The sequence below is a fragment of the Labrus mixtus genome, chromosome 2 (assembly GCF_963584025.1).
Source record: "Labrus mixtus chromosome 2, fLabMix1.1, whole genome shotgun sequence".
In the NCBI taxonomy this organism is placed as follows: Eukaryota; Metazoa; Chordata; class Actinopteri; order Labriformes; family Labridae; genus Labrus; species Labrus mixtus.
In genome coordinates this window covers 14,211,894-14,229,140 of record NC_083613.1, presented here as the reverse complement: position 1 = coordinate 14,229,140, position 17,247 = coordinate 14,211,894, and the positions used below count along the sequence as shown (strand labels likewise).

Here is a 17,247-nt window from a genome sequence, read left to right as displayed (position 1 = left end):
GTGTAGCTGACCTGATTGACTGGTGGGCGCGATGTAACAGTTTGTGAAGAGGCTTAAAACCCGCCTCAGCTCCAACATGGCGGCTGCTGCTGATTAGCCTCCAAAGCCCCCTGCAGGAACAGATGGGTGACGTCTCTCAGGCTTCATACATTAATGTTTACAGTCTATGGTGATAAGCCAACTAAATAGTTCAAACATTGTCTCCCTTGCATGTTGGTCCCAGTATTTAAACAAAAAATGTGTCTAAGTTGTAATGCAGCTGCCAGCCACTAGTTGATGTTTAATCTGGATTTGTCTTTGAGTGTATCACCAGTTTGATATTTGGTGTGGGGCGTCATCCATGCATCACGTGTCGGCTAAAGCTCAGTTTCAATCTTTTATTCTAGTGGAATACGTCTGCACAGAGCTCAAATAACTCCCACGATAGCCACTTCAGTGCAATTGTAGAAAAATCAGGACTGTGCTGGTTTGACCTAGAACATCATTTAGTCTCGATTCCCTGTAGGATGAGTTCTTCGAAGGTATGTGGTTTTCTAGAAGAGCAGGTCGACTGTGAGGTCAGTATTTCCCCTGTCACCTCCACACGAGGGGACTGTGATAAAGAAACACAGAGATCATCTTCTCCACTGAACGCTTGCTGAAACGAAGCTAATAAACTCGGTCTTATCTTAATGGCTTCACAGTGGATGTTGGTATCTAGGCAGTCTTGGCCGTTGGCAGGAGATGGATTGTGTGTGTGTGTGTGTGTGTGTGTGTGTGTGTGTGTGTGTGTGTGTGTGTGTGTGTGTGTGTGTGTGTGTGTGTGTGTGTGTGTGTGTGTGTGTGTGTGTGTGTGTGTGTGTGTGTGTGTGTGTGTGTGTGTGTGTGTGTGTGTGTGTGTGTGTGTGTGTGTGTGTGTGTGTGTGTGTGTGTGTGTGTGTGTGTGTGTGTGTGTGTGTGTGTGTGTGTGTGTGTGTGTGTGTGTGTGTGTGTGTGTGTGTGTGTGTGTGTGTGTGTGTGTGTGTGTGTGTGTGTGTGTGTGTGTGTGTGTGTGTGTGTGTGTGTGTGTGTGTGTGAGAAAGGGGGAGGGAGGTTGTCAGGGCAGAATGACTGCCATTCACATGATAGTAAAGTAAAGGTAGGAAGGCAACCCTTCTTTGGACAGGTGTTGAGAACTAGCATGCTTGCTAAAACACTTAAACAATGCATCTGGTTCGTCCAATTTATCTGTGATGTCCATGCCAAATAAAGTCTATTATTATTATTATTATTGAAAAATAAGAGTGAGGATTGATTGTCTGCCTCACGTGTGTGTGTGTGTGTGCACATCGGTGTGTTCATGTGTGTATCCCCCTCCTCATTCTAGCATCCTCTTCACCTGAGTCAGCCCGGACCACAGCTGATTTGTTGCATGATTTAGAGGATTAGGGAGTGAAAATACCCGCTAAGATGCACTGACTTGTGAAAGTATTGTGTGTGTGAGTGTGTTTGTGTGTGCGTGTGAGAGAGAGAGAGAGAGAAAGTGTGCGGTGAAGAGGTGAAGTTAGGAATTATTTTTGCGGTTCAAGAAGAAGCAGATATTATCTTTTCATTGAGATAACAGGAGGGTTAATCACATTGAGTCAGGGCAGTGAGTTAAAGCGAAGGTATTAAACAGAATTCTTCCTTCATTTTAATATCAGACAAGCCTTCTTCTGCTCTGTGCACTTGTATAAAAAGATTGTTGTAGTGGATATACACAACAGGAACTTTGTTATATTTATGTGTTTTGCAAGCCCGCATGTTTTAAATTAATGTTCTGTTGCATTTACAGGCTGAGGGGATTAAATACGGCTCGTTAAGGCTGCGCTCTTAATCACAGTTTCATCGTTATTGCAATAAGAGCATTGACTATAAACACATCGTGAAAGTGTGAATTCATCCCACTACTTCAGAAAATCTATTCATTCCCCAGGAAAGAAAGAGCCTGCAAAGAAGTAAAGAGCTCAAAGACAGACTTGTGACATGTTGTACTGCTGGGATCACCTGACTAAGTAACAAGAAAGCACATGACATGTAGACCAAGAGGGACCAACCCTAGCCCCGTCTGCTGCATCCCACTGAGGTCAGCTGGAAGCATTACTCATCACTTTTCAAGGGTATTAGTTCTCATTTAATTGGGAGAGAAAGCTTTGCAGCCAGCTGCACAAGTGACCCATTTTCACTTTAGCATACTTCATTATATTTCAGGGTACATTTGACATTTGAAATTTGAAATCCTGTTAAATGGCTTGCATTGGACTGTCTGTCTGAGCTCCACAACAGGCGGGGGATAGAGTTGAACCCTCGACTTGACACTCATTGACCTCCGGAGGCCCGAGACAAGCTGACTAGAAAACTCCTGCAAAGCATTTAAGCTGTGATTTATTTTAATGTGAAAGTCTTAAAGGATAAAAAATAAGAAATGCTTGATATGAGGAAACAAGAGTTTTATTAAAGATGGACAACGCAGCACCAGCTCATCCAGTTCCAATAAAGTAAAGTCAAACCACCTCTGTGCTGTTAGCTGACATTTTGAACATGTGGAGACAGACTGCAGAATCGGTTGGTATCGCCATGCCCCTTCTGCTAACCAGAACATATGATTAACCTATCGTCTAAGGGCGCACTCACATTAGGCAAAGTTGACCGAACCAGGTTTGATTGGAAGCACAAAGGATAAAGTGAACACAAAATACACACTGAGCTGGTTCCAGTTTGGCTGAAGGCTCCTGTTATCTCTTTGAAAAGCAGATTCTTCCCGTTACTTTTAAAAACATGTTGAATTGAATGTGAACTTGGTTGTAATCAGGAATTTGTCGACATGATTTCAAAGTCTCCAATTTTCAGACGGATGCTTTTCAGGGCCAACATTTAAAGATTGCATAACACAGCTTTAGGGTGCTTACTGTGTGTGCTTCGGTTTCATAGAGTTTCCATAACAACAGTGTAATGTTTCTTGACAGCCTTCTTAAGTGTCCTATAGCTAGTGGAAAAAAAACAAAAAAAAGAGCACTTGAGCAAGGTGTCCCGTTCTGTTCCTTTAGGAGTCTGTGGTGCAAACAGTCAAAGTGAGCATCTCATAAAGACTTATCTCCACTCTCTCTCTCTCTCTCTCTCTCTCTCTCTCTCTCTCTCTCTCTCTCTCTCTCATCACGCTTCACTGTCCTTTCACTTTCCAGGTTTTACAGCCCTGGAAAGGCAAACAGCGGGCAGATGTGCACGCTCTTTAAATAGACCTAAAGAGGTCTTAACAAGCACCCTGCTCGGCTCTGCTTAATGTCCCGCTGCCCCTCACGGCCCCTCAGACATTCCAGTAATCACCGACAATTACGGACATTTATTCTCAGTTTGTCCTCCCTTTGTAAAGAAGCTCTGCTGCACCTTGTTACCGTCTGCTATCAACTCACAGCATTTGACAAAGAAGACTTGAGGGGGTTGGTTTCTGAAACACGTTGAGCTTAAACCTTTAAATTTAAAACTCGCACAGAAACAGCTTCAGTAAGTGGAAGTCTTTTTTTACTGCCTTTTTTTTATTTTGGGGCTTTTTCTGTCTTTATCGGAGAGAAAGGACAGTGGATAGAGTCTGAAATCAGGGACAGAGAGAGCGGGGAATGACATGCGGGAAAGAAGCCACATGTTGGATTTGAACCCAGGCCACCCTCCTAGAAGACTACAGCCTCTGTACATGGGACACCGGCACCCCTAGCAGCCGTTTCTAAACATAACTGTAATGGTCTGATATAAGCCTGATTGTATGTTCCTGAAAACACTGGGATGGTTATATATTCCGGTCTCGACTTTTAAATGCCAATATATGTTCAGGCAGCGCCACTCTTCTGTAACGAGGGGGTATTGCTCATGACCGAGGCCAGCCGTCGCTCAGAGGAACGGGGTCACCCAGAAAGCCCAACACCGTTTTTATGTCTCTCTTTTGCCTTCAGCAGCTGCTCTTGACGATGGAAGTCTTGAACTCTGAGTCTTTTTCTTTGAATCTACAGAGAACACAGAGTCGCTAACATGAATCATCTCCTGTTGGTCAACATGTGCTCGTGTTTTTACTCCAGTTTGTTGCTCTGTATGCTTCGTTTAGCGCTAATACACTGCCGATGACTTCCCACACAAGTTTCTTTTCTCGGTGTGCATGCTTCTAAATGAATCACTTTCATCCCACATCTTTTTTTTTTTTTCCTCCTGAGGACAACCCTTTCCAAAGCTCTCTACCACAATCCCAGATCTTCCTGGGTGAGGCGTTGAATCTTCTCTTTGTTTGCTTTTTGTCTTTTATTCTAAGTGTTGCATATTGTTATAACCAGATGCAGGAATGTGCATCTGTACAGCATCCATTTACAGAACCAAAACAGAGGAAATCATTCTGTAAAGTAGACGTGCTCCCCCTCCCTGCACTGTGATTTATGTAGGGAAGTCGGACTTTGTCAGATAAAGACGGGACTATAAATTTTCGATGTGAGGTGAGTCAGGAATGGTTGCGTGGCTTAGCGGGTTGTGTGCTGCTGTGTTTCTGAAGGTTTGACTCATTAACAAAACAGACACAGGGAACGTCGTGTGGGACGATGGACACGCTGCGGCGCTAGCTGAATATAATTGTGGAGGGAGATACTAACCAACGGCATCAGGCTTTCATTCAGATTTCTATTTAAAGACGCACGATCAGCTATGTTGATGTCTTTTAGATTTGAAGTTTGTCACCTTGACTCAGCCAAATCTACGACAATTCCTGGCAGTGACAGGCGGTTATCGGTGTTGACTGTAAATTCCCGTGAAGAGCCGTTAATTTGAACTTCCAGCAACTTCCAGTGACAATGACTGTGACGAACATCCTGCTCTTCATGCAGTGGCATGTTGCAGCTGTGCTTTCTGTAGTAAATAGTTCAACCCTCACACTCATCCATTTCACTCCTCCCACACCAATCAATCAAAATCCAGAAGGGCGGGGCTTCTGATATCAGCTTTATTAACAACAATGGCCGAGGAGAAACTAATCTGACATTAATGACATTTTCTTTAATTAAAAGCAAATACAGGGTATACGGAGCAATTTAAAAGGGACATAATAATCCCCGCTGAGGGAGGTGGATGTGTCAGGAGCCAACGTTTGAAACCTAGCAACAGTAAGCGCTGGAGAGAAGCCCTCTGAAACTCAGGTAACGAGCGCTGCTGCTGTACCGGCTTTATTTATCCTCACTTTCCAATCGTAGTCGTCTTTTGTTGTTTTTGCACGTTTCACTTCTTTTAAAACAAATATCCACTGACTGCACCTTCATCTTCGTCTCTTGAGTCCTCCTCCTCCTTCAACATAAGCCTCCAGGCTGCACTGAAGGCCAGTGAAGATAAACAGTATCTCAAAGCTGTGAATCATTCAAAGATACTCTGTGAACCACAGAATAAAAACAAGCGAGAGGTCCTCTATAGGATCAAATGAAAACTTCTCGAGGCTTCTGGTAAACTGTTTTTTTTTTGTTTTTTTTACTTTGGTTATGTGCCCAAATTAGTGGGTTTAAAAAGTTGAACTTATCAACTTCATACCCTGAGAAAATCTGCTCTTTGTGTCCGTCTTTAGTCTAACTGGACCCTTATTGTTGTCAAAGACAGCGATGGTTCACACCCTTCCTCTGAAACCCCCCTGTCTACTTCTTTTCCTGTAAATGATGAGCTTAGTGTGAGTACATTTTTACATGTGAGTTATCTTCAGCAGCTGCCTTTTCCTGTGTGACTGCTGTGATGGACGTGCGTTTGCTTTCCTGCACAGTCTGATCTTGACAGTCTAAACTGAATCAAACTCCATCGTCCGAGTCAAAGTGATGGCCTTTTGTTGTTTATAGTAAGAACACGTGTGTTGTGATATTGTTGTGGTTAGTTACCTTGAGGATAAAATGTACAAGTGTCTGTGGAAGAGACACGTATGGAAATTGAGCCAAGCCAGCGTTTAACCTTCATTTGAGGCATGAATGTTATGCCCAGTAATGAATAAGACGTGGCTCTGCTTTGTCTCCGTCTAAGTTACATTCTCTCCTTCCAACTTCCTTCCCCTCTGCACCCCGAGTGATGTCATCGCACACAGCGGCTCAGCGCAGACATCCTGATCCGCACGCTCACACATGCTGGCCAGGACTCAACAGTGCAGATATTTTGGAGAGAGCTGAGTGATTTCCTTGAAAATAACAAGGGGAGAGAGGCTTTGCTGCCCGGCTGATTGGCCTTATTAGGGCTTTGACGTCAGCGGGAGGCTAAACTGGACCGAGGTGCATATTTCTGAAAGCCACTCATGGGGCCTCATAAGAGGATCTTTTGCTTTCCCTCATTTTACGGTTACTGGGAAGTTGTGCTCGACAAACAGTGTTTTCAGTGTTCAACACAGAGTGCCAAAAGAGCTCCAACATTATGAAACAAAGGTTGCTGTTCCATCTTTCTCATGAAGACTCAGTGTCTAAACACTGCTGTGGTAACCTGGGATCCTCTGTTTTGTACATCTGTTAGAATAAATAAAAAAACAGTCTTTTCCCATACTACATAGTTACATAACAAGCTAGATGAACGAGTGTTGACATAGAAGCTATCGATGCGCGTAAATATACGATTTCTCTTCCTGGATTGACCTTAGCCGAGGGTGCAGCCTTGTTTCAGATGGCCGACGCAGGCAGCTGAAACCCGTCCAAAAGGGCTGAACCGAAAACGTCAAGACTCCCTCCTCTGTTTGTTTACCTTCCCCCTTTCCTTCAGTGGGTGGCTTCACTGCTCCGAGTGAAGAAGTGGGGAAGGAGAGGAGGAGGAGGAGGAGGGAGGAGGAGAGGACGAAGAGAGGCATTCAGGAGGAGGAAGAAAGATAGAAGGAGGGAGGGAGGGAGGGGGGTGAAAAGAGAGAAATGAGTTACAGCCGCTCTGACGACGCTGACAGCTGGGAGGAAGTAATTTGTAGAAAGCAGAGGTGCTGCCAAAAACAGAGCTGGCTTTCACATACTCTGAATAACCGTACATGAGGAGCATGTCTCCATCCCGTAAACGCTGCAGGGGAAGAAAGTGGACAAAACAAGATGGATAGAAAATCCAGTCGATTGTTTGAATGTGTCATTTACCACAAAGAAGCCTGAACCTGTGGGCCCTTTAAAAACACATTGTTATATAATGCTGCCTTCCTGTTAAGATCATTCACTTCAACCTTTGATAACCTTAGTTTCTATCAGCCTTAAATGGAAATACTAAATGTATTAGTATAGTATGCGTTCCTTTTTTTTTTATTAACCTCATACAACATCTGAAGTAGTCTGCTGCTAAACTTTTCTGCATGCACTAAAATTGAAAATCCCACCGTCAGACATTTTTGTTTACACACTGGAGTCTGGAGTGCGTGTTTGGTTGTTTACTAACCAGGAGTGTTTAGTCGAGATGACTGCACTCTGTGTTTGTGGCAAAGGTTTCTTTCCATTAACAGCCCTCCTTGTGATGTTTAAGGCCAAACAGACTCTGCATGCCATGCCCTTGTTTTGCTGAGTGTTTGTAGATAAACCGGGGTTAACATGTAAGTGGTCTGCAAAGGTCAGAGTCCACACATGCAAACTGTGAGGGTCTATATTCTATATGCTCGGTGTGTTTCATCTCCTTTTTAATGCTTTGATGCTTTAATGCTTTGATTCCTTAGATTCTGTCTTCAAACTGTATAAAACATGGACGTAGGCTGACCCCCAATTCACACATACTCCGTGCGCGCCGCGGTCCGTCAGCGCCGCGCACTACGTTGTGCTTATCTGCCACTCCAGTCAATCATTGTGTTCACACAGGGCGCGCTGCGCTGTGGCGCTGACGGACCGCGGCGCGCACGGAGTATGTGTGAGTCGGGGGTGAGAGGCGTCACCCATTGGTTTCTGAAGCAGAATGATGGCGGTCGACATATTGGAAATGTTGAGTCTACCTAACTTTCCATCAATCTAGAAACGGTAAAAGAGAGCGCAGCCTTAAAGGAGCAGTATCTAACTCTGACCTCTAGTGTTCAAAATGGGTACTGCAGTCCAAATTCAAAACATTGTAGAGAGCTGTCTCCCCCCGCCCCCTCCTCTCTAGAGTCGATGCTCACACAGGTTGCCATGTGGTGGACACTGAAGCTTCAGTGTTTAGCCAGCTTTGCATCGGTCTGTAAACCTTTCTGTGTTCTAACCTCTCTCAATTTTTCAAAAACATCTCCAATATTGATCCTAGTTATAAGGAGGACATACTGGCTGCTGCATTGTTGTCAGAGAAGCCAGCACTTCAACATAACATGTTTCCTTAATGTCTGATCATATAGTAAGGTCACTTTATCATTTAATCCACTATATCTTACTGATTTGACATTTAAGCCTCCTGACAAACAGCTACAACATCAGTCAAATCAGCTGTGACCCCTAATTGTGCAAATGTGTCTATAACTCTAAGCCTCAATATAATCAAAACGGATGAATAAAAGAAAACCATCATCCAGCTGTGCAGTCCTGAAGATAAGAGCTATTGATACGCAATGTGTGTTTAACCAGGCTGTAAAGTTGTTGATATGGGACCTGAAGAGGATCCCTCTGCTTTTGCATGCAACAAAAGACACTCGAGGAACTGCAGTTTTTTTTGGGCTTCATTTTTCAACACTGCTTGGTTCGGCCTTGGATCGCTACTCCCTGTTAGCAACATTGTTATGGAAACACGGCTCGTTTTCCTTTAGCCACCAAAAAAACAGAGTAACAAGGTCAAGGACGTTTGGACGGCAGCCTTTTACTGTACCAGCTGCTGTTTGTTTGACATTTTGGCTGCTTGACGAGTCAGCTACTTTACTCTTGTTGACCAAACAAAAGAGAAACTGCTGTAAACGACAAGATACTGGCTGATGCGGGTATGCTCCTGGAGGTTCCTGGCTAATTGAATTGATACAGGATATTGAATAGCTTCACATCTCCAGTGGTGTCGTTTTCTTCAACGTTATAAGCATTTTATTTACACCTGCTTGGCTGGGCTAACGTTTCCTTTTGTAGAAGTGATCCCAGGCTACCACTGGCTTCAGAAGCAGAGCCAGCCATTAAGTACTAAATGTCCGTCAGGTGATTTACAGGGACTGAAATGTCTTGTCTTGGCTGCCTTTCTGGCAACGTCACCTCATTCCTCCGTCTCTCTCTCTCTCTCTCTCTCTTCTTTTCTGACTCTCAGACAAATGGATCACATGCAGCGCACCAACCAACACTCCTGCAGTAAGAAAAAAAAAAAACAGACTGCTGCAAACCTTTAATGCTGTTCTGTTTAACTGCGCAAGTCCACTGCAGTCTGTTTTAATGATGTTACTTTGGTGGCTCTTTCTCTCTGTATGTCTCTAAGCCTCGATTAGAGCTTCATCACAGCAGCACTGTGACTTCTGTTTTCCTTTACCAAAGTATATAAAATGAAATAATAAAATGTTAAATATGTTTTCGTTGAGTACTTGCATCCCCTCCAATATTTCAAACATTTATCAAGGCCAAAGAAATCCATCATTTTAGAGTTGTATCGGCACGTGTCTTGTTGTGCCGGCCAACATGACAGACGTAACATGTTTATCGTTACCGTGGTAACACCGGATGTTAGGTCAAAGAACGCTACATAAGGAAGCGTGAGCTGATGCTGAAAGCTGCCGTACTGTTGCTGTATGTCAGGGCTATTCAATTACAAATTCAAAAGGGCCAGATTTTCAAACCAGGAATTTGACGAGGGCCATCCTGATCAGTACGGCAAACTCTTGACAAAGATAGGAATGACGTAAGATGCCTCACAACCCAAGTGTGGCATGAGCTTAATTTTACCACGAGCCATGAACTTAAACAGAAGTTTAGTTGAGCTAATAAGAAGAGTCCTGAGTATGCAGGCGTTATGGAATATCATGTTTTGCTGCCGATCCTGACCAGTTAATAACAGTAATACTTTTATTTGTAGAGCGCTTTTCAAAACAAGTCACAAAGCATTTTATAAACAAGTATGTAATGACCTACTGGAGGCTCATAGGGGGTCAGGAGGTCAGCGATGTAATTTGGTGCTGACCGTCTATAATCAATTGTAAATCAGACTGGGAGCCAGTGAAGTGGTTCTAAAATCTGATGTGTTCTCTCCTCTTGGACTTAGTTATGAATCTGGCTGCGGCAATTTGAATCAGCTGGAGTTTGTTTAGGTTGTGTCCGGTGAGACCAGAGTTCAGTGAACTGCAGAAATCTAACCGGGATGGAATAAGCGCATGATTATTTTATCGTGTTTTTGTGAGTTTTCTTAATTGAAAAACCTGATTGAACAACTGAATGAATGTGTTGATAAGTCCGCTCCGTTTTCTTCTATGAACTCCACTCGGCTGTTGGAGAATGTCACTGTCCCATGGTTGTGATGTGGTTTCAGCAGCTTTTCCACTATGAATGACGGAGGAAACGCTGCTCATCAGGGAATACAAGCAGCCTGGTGTATTTTTTTTTTTTCTTTTTTTTTTTTCCTCTGTGTTACTCAGCAGTTTGTGTGAGCTGCTCTGAGCGCCTGGCTGTGCCTTGACGAAAATGTTTGACATTCTTGTTGCATCAGTTTTCACTCCAGGACAGCTGAGAGAAATGTGTGCTGAACATCTGTAGGACACACACACACACACACACACACACACACACACACACACCCACACACACGTCTCTTTCTTATTCTCGCTCACACACGCTCACGGTCAGTCACCTCTCTTCAGGGAGCCGAAAGCAATGGACCCTGAGTAAGGAGAGCTGTATTGATCTTCCTGCAGGTGGAGAGTGAACACAGAGCAAATAACACACTTTCCTCTGTGTCGTGGGGCTTTCACACTTGAACAAAACTCCTGCAAATGTCCTGAAATTTTCTGCATGAGCTGCATGTGTGAAAATAACAGACACATTTTTCACTCTGACCTTCCCTGGATTTTTCCCTGCCAGCCCCTGATCTCTATCCACACAATGAAACTGCTTTATTATGTTCTTCTCCGCTCTTTTGTTAAAACTGAAAGCACTGGTATACAGAAAAAAAGTTATTATAGGGTTGGACTCTGTTGCTCTGTTGCATAAATGAGCCCCTCAGTTTGCCTAAAAAGCCTCTGCATGTTTCTAATAAGCTCCACGAGCAGAAACGTGCTCAAACTAGGATCAATATTGGAGATGCTTTTGAAACATGGAGAGAGGTTAGAACACAGAAAGGTTTACAGACCGATGCAGAGCTGGCTAAACACTGAAGCTTCAGTGTCCACCACATGGCAACCTGTGTGAGCATCGACTCTAGAGAGGAGGGGGCGCTCTCTATAATGTTTTGAATTTGGACTGCAGTACCCATTTTAAACACTAGGTGTCAGAGTTACATATCACTCCTTTAATAATGCAGTGCAGAGGAAAGACTGGGTTGTTTTGTTATTATTTTCAGTGTTTAAATCTTAAACACTGAAGTCATAGCATGATGCTCTTTCTGTGTGTTGCTCTTTGTGTTCCTGTCTGTCCAAACAGTATCTCCGTTTGACCCTCCACCTCCCTCAGACCCCACCTGTCCCATATTTTCATAGACTCTTTTTTCTCCCCTCTCCTGATGCTGTGACTGCTGACATTTCCCTCTGAAATTCCACGGTGAACATCTAAGCCTAACAGCTTGTCGCTATAGAAAGACGGCCTGTGTTATCATACATGCAGACCTATTTTTAAACAACTTTAGAGTCTGAGCCCGCATGCATGCACAGAGATACAAGGGATTGAAGCTTATTTATACGATAGTGCATGCTGGGATCACACAGGTTAAGTCAAGTATTCTTTTGCTTCCCTGCAGGTGTACTCTTAGAGAGCATAAGCCCTCTCCCTCCAGTCAGTATATGAATAGAAATATGTTCTCAGGCAAGTGCAGAGTGTATTGTCTGATGTGTCTCACATCCTCCGCTCTCAATATGACAGACGACACAGAGTCGCCCGATGCAAACTGAACCTTTTTATAAACTTGTTTGTGCCTCTCATCGATGTTGGGTTTTCTGTGCACATCTTGTGCAATATGGGGAATGTGTAAAAATGTTTGTTTGTCGTTTCAATTGGTATGCTCTTCTCTGCTTTCATGTAGATTGGGGTTTGTGTATGTCATTTTTATTGATTGATGTCTGCAGCATTGGTGTCCAAGATAAAGTTCCTCAAGCGGACAATAATGTGAATCGTAACGTAGCATAGCTTATTGTGTCATATCATATCGTAGCGCAGCGCATCGTCGTGTATGTTATACTTTTGTATTCATGGATTTATTTCCAGGCAAGCCTCTAGAGGTTGCAGAACTGACTTTGGATGAGTATCTCTTATCCTGCATAACATTGATTATTCTCTCTCTACATTTTCCGACCACCCTTTTGTTCTCCTTTGTGTGAACTTGTTGCATTCTGCAGCGTGTAACATATGTACATGTAGGAAGCGGTAAGAAAGCAGAAGCGTCACAAGTGGAAAGGCTTTTCACACCTGAAGTGAGAGCACCATTAGCCTTATGGCTTCAGCGCATTCTGGTTTCTTGAGAAGGCTGTAAATGTTTGCATTTAATGGGGAGTACAACGTATCCATTCATGCATGCTCATATAGTAGTTTACAGCCCCTTCACTCGTTTAATCCCTTCTTCAAATTGCAGAAGTGCGCTTACTCAGCACATATGCAGCTGGAGGATTCACATGTCTGGTTTTTTGCCCCCTCAAGCAGCTGTTTAGAGGCTGTCAGGCTTCAGTCCAATATAAAAAGGATTAAATTCCAGTGGCACACTCAGTAATTCTAATAATTATCAGTCCATCCACAGTTATAATCCACTATACATCTGCCATGTCAAATATACAACAAATGACCTGCTGCTTTTCAGTGAACTCTGAGCTCATCAGATAATCGCAGAGCAATCAAACTGAATTATCTGCAATGCTGGAACGTGTTGTATCGATGCAGCGCAGCAGCATATTGTGTTTGTAGCATGGCTGGGGTGTAGGCTAGAATGATGTCATATTTCTGAACATGTGCCTCTCATCAGTAATTGTTGGTAATCTGAAGAATTCGTTGTCACCGCTGTTAACCTGGCAGAGCGCACATAACATGGAGAGATACAAAACAGAGTGGAGGATGTAATTTAAGGTTATACTGCACCCACTGTCCCTGCAGGAAGAAACTGTAGCTGTCCAAGGTACTTAAGTGTCACCACACACACACACACACACACACACACACACACACACGAACACGCCTTAATACCTCTGGCTGCAGTAAAAGAATGTGAAGGGAAAAAAAAGCGATGACGTACTTCACTTCGTTAGATGTCAGCATTCCTACAGAGAAGTGTGTGTGTGTGTGTGTGTGTGTGTGTGTGTGTGTGTGTGTGTGTGTGTGTGTGTGTGTGTGTGTGTGTGTGTGTGTGTGTGTGTGTGTGTGTGTGTGTGTGTGTGTGTGTGTGTGTGTGTGTGTGTGTGTGTGTGTGTGTGTGTGTGTGTGTGTGTGTGTGTGTGTGTGTGTGTGTGTGTGTGTGTGTGTGTGTGTGTGTGTGTGTGTGTGTGTGTGTGTGTGTGTGTGTGTGTGTGTGTGTGTGTGTGTGTGTGTGTGTGTGTGTGTGTGTGTGTGTGTGTGTGTGTGTGTGTGTGTGTGTGTGTGTGTGTGTGTGTGTGTGTACGTCCCTACAATCCTTGTTATCATAATGATCCATAGTATCAAATGTATGGAAGTTCATGAAAATAAAATTCACATCTTTGCCGAGTAAAAGAGTGACATCCTTGGTGTTATGTTTATGTCTTTTGCAAACAGAGAGCAGAGGAGGTGTTTCCGTACCAAAATGCTGCCAATGTATTTGTGCAATTTAGAGCGTCTGCAGGACAAATTACTGAACATAGGGTGCCAAGTGCTTATAGCTTTTTGTAGCTGTGGTATCAACAGTAATCCGGGAACATGTTGTGTTGATGCTGGTATAGATATCATTTGATTTTTACCAGTATCATTATCATATTAAAATCCTGGAATCATGACATCCCTGGTCTGTGTGCATGTTCGATGTGACGGACGCTTTCATGTTCCTTCCTCACACATATAATCTCTATTTGTTAAAAAAAAAGCATCTCCTGCTTCATTATGATAAAACCTGTGTGCATACAACTATGTTCAGATGAATTGAAGAGAGAAGTGCACAATGTTGGTGTGTGTGTCCGTGAGGTCCAAGTATTTTGAACTAGACTGAACATCAGGAAGAGTGACGCAAGATGGGATGCAAACCTGACCGCCTTGGTCAATAGATAACAAACCATAGACTGTTTTAAAACATGGACGTAGTGTCAGTGATGTCAGCCATTGTTTTTTTTTTGAAGCAGAAGAAACCTCAACGTCGGCGGTCGCCATATTGGAAATGCTGAAACTAACTTTCAATCAATCAAGCAACGGGCAAAGATGTGGAGCCGAGGCCGGCCTTAAGCCTCCTGACAAACAGTTACAGCGTGCCCACCTGTCAGTCAACTCCACCACGCCCTTAATAATGTAAATTCATGAATAACTCTTCAGCTTAATAATATCAAAATGGAAGAGTTAGAAGTAAATTTGACCTGAAACACTGTGAAGTGATAAAAACGTTAAAGTTATTCAGACCAAAATCGTTTTTGAACTGGGCTGTAATCATGTTTATTTATGATGTAAAAATGGGCATTTCATGTTGGGGACTCCTTGGCTTTTGCAACCAGCCTCAAGAGGACACTCTAGGAACTGCAGTTTTTTTTAAACAATATATATTATATTGGCTTCATTTTTTTTATCCTTGGAGAAAGCCGCTTGGTGCCAACGTTTTGCCTCAAGGAAAAAAGTGAAATAGTTGTGTGCTGTGTTTTCTTTGTCAGGTGGAAATGTTCTTTCTTATTGTGAGTTACTGCGCAGGATTTCAAGGTTAGAAAAAAATGGAAGAATTGGAAGGTCAATATGTGCATTAAGGTACAAAAAATAGACAAGATGATGAAAGACGGAGAGAGACCAAGGAAGTTGCTAAAAATAACCAAAAGTTTATTTATAGAAACATTTTTGAAAAAGGCTAAATATTTTATGCAGAATACAGGAATGTTTCAGTTCCTTAAAATAAAAGGATTCCCTCCTCTCTTCTCTCTTTGGCCGTTGTCAGACCTCAAACCACAGAGCTGCATGATTTTAATTCAGCACCCGGGGGAGCACTAATATGAATTTAGCAGCGTGCCTGATTATTTAAATTGTTTATTGGCTGTTGTAAAATTAGAGTGCTGTTTGTTCTGTTAGTGAGGCTGTACGTATAAGTGTTGTTTACCATCCAGCACATTGAAACATCAGCTTCCTCACACACTCACTTCTGCAGAAAGGCTCCACTCAGGAAGAAAACATGCTATTTGTTTGTCCTTGTTAGAAGTCAGTGCAGGTTGTTTGTCTCAGAAATTGGGTGAGGCATTCTTTCTGTCTTTTATTCATCTTTTAATTGTCCCCAAACTAATGTGCGCACGCACACACACACACACACACACACTCTGTCTGCATAGCATCAGATTGAGCGAGCAGGTGTGTTAATTTTTACCTAAGCATGATGTCTGTTGAGACCAGACCCTGTGAGGACCTACACTTATTGCCGGCTCACTGAAGATAAATTGCCCGGGTGCTCAGTGTGTTTGCCCACGTGAGCGTGCATGAGTCTGAGTCTGAGTTTGTGTCCCGGAGTCTGCAGCTATAACTATAATTAGCTCGTGTGTTTTGGTTGCCTTGGTAGCGCCACAAAGTCCTTGTGACTGAGGCTGTGTGTGCATGTGTATAGAGAAAGTAAACTACCTTTTCAAGTGTGCTGTGGCATTTTGCACTTGATGTCAATGAACTGCAGATGCTGCAGAGATCAGTGAACACTAGAAGAGCATCAAATACGATGGTGTTGATCCAAAGACTTTTTTTTTGTCTCTTGGTTGTTTTCAAGAGCAAAATCAACAATTGCAAAAACTGAGACTCTTCAAACATCTGCCAAACAACCATCACGTACGTTCTGCGCATGCGTGAGAGGAAATAACTCTCCATGCCAGCAGGGGGCGGTAGTCCGTTGTTATGATACAAGAAGACCATTTTCACACCGCTGTCGGTCACCACTCGTATTATAGGTAGCCTACTAATGGAGAATAATGTCTGATTAAAAAGTAGAAAATGGCGCTGGCGTTGTCAGCCCTTGGTCTTTTAGTGGAAAAATAAAAGAAGAGGCGGAGGAGACAAATAAGGAGAAGCCGCACTAATGGGTGAAAGCATGGATACTACAGTGGCATGCTCAAGGGGCTTTCCTGAACCTGTGTCGAGAGCTGGAGAGAAATGAAACCTGATGGTAGACGATCTCCTCGTTGTGTCAGGGCCTTAACACCATTAAAAGTGATTGAAATGCTTTGTGTTCCTATGAATGAACGCCAAGAAAACATGAATGATATGATAATTTGCAGACAGACCTGACAGTGTTTAGCTGAACTCTGAGTATCCAGAGATGATGCCAACTTCGCTGTAGCAGGGTGACAGATTGCCAAAGTTCCCTCTTTGTAAACGTTCAGCTGGAGAGTTTATGTTAAAGCTCCTGTGAGGAGTTTAAAGCTGGTTATGAAACTAAAACTGATTGCACACCTGTCCAGAGACGATGTCAACCGAATGATCTCTGTCTTAAACAGATTTTTTTTACACGATGATGGAAAAATCTGATTGCTGTCCGTCACTTTGACCGATTAGAAAACAGACGGCGATATCATTCTGCCCGGCTCTTTAAATGCTGATAAATCCTGCAGAAAATAATGATTACAAGTCCAACTAAACGACTCAGATTTCATAACGCATGAGGTCGCTGCTGACCCAATAATAGACTATTGATTTAGAGACTATTGAATTCTCTCTGCTGGTCAAATTGCCAAACCTTACGTTAAGAGGCATGCTTCACACGGGAAAGAAATAAAATCACAATGTCAAACTAATCAATAAAGTAGTATTGGATATCAGTACAATATATTGTGTGAGGTGTTCTGTTCTCAACCAGAAAGTGTTTAAATCCAACGTTCAACGTGTTATTTTAGCCGTTTGGATGAGCTTCAAACTCAATCACGAGGTTCACTTTGATGCTCAGCGATATGAAAATGATGTGTTCGATGTCACAGGAGAGACTATGAGCACGGCTGGTGAGAAACTGACCTGAGCTGGCTGGCCGCCGCCGCCGTCACTTTACATCAGGAGTCATTAGTAGGTATAGGATTTCACCTCGGTGGACAGT

At 43.1% G+C, this 17,247-nt stretch overlaps 2 protein-coding genes across 3 annotated transcripts in view; one reads left to right on the top strand and one right to left on the bottom strand.

Annotated features, from left to right (window-relative positions):
• psmd12 (proteasome 26S subunit, non-ATPase 12) overlaps positions 1-11,463 on the bottom strand; it is a 46,462-nt gene extending 34,999 nt beyond the window's left edge. The window contains exon 1 of the mRNA XM_061064729.1: positions 11,459-11,463. The gene's annotated coding sequence lies outside the window, so the exon portion shown is untranslated. The remainder of the gene's footprint in view (positions 1-11,458) is intronic.
• The window catches only part of LOC132994413 (cytoplasmic phosphatidylinositol transfer protein 1-like), a 78,715-nt gene that overhangs the window by 18,970 nt on the left and 42,498 nt on the right, over positions 1-17,247 (top strand). The window lies entirely within an intron of this gene.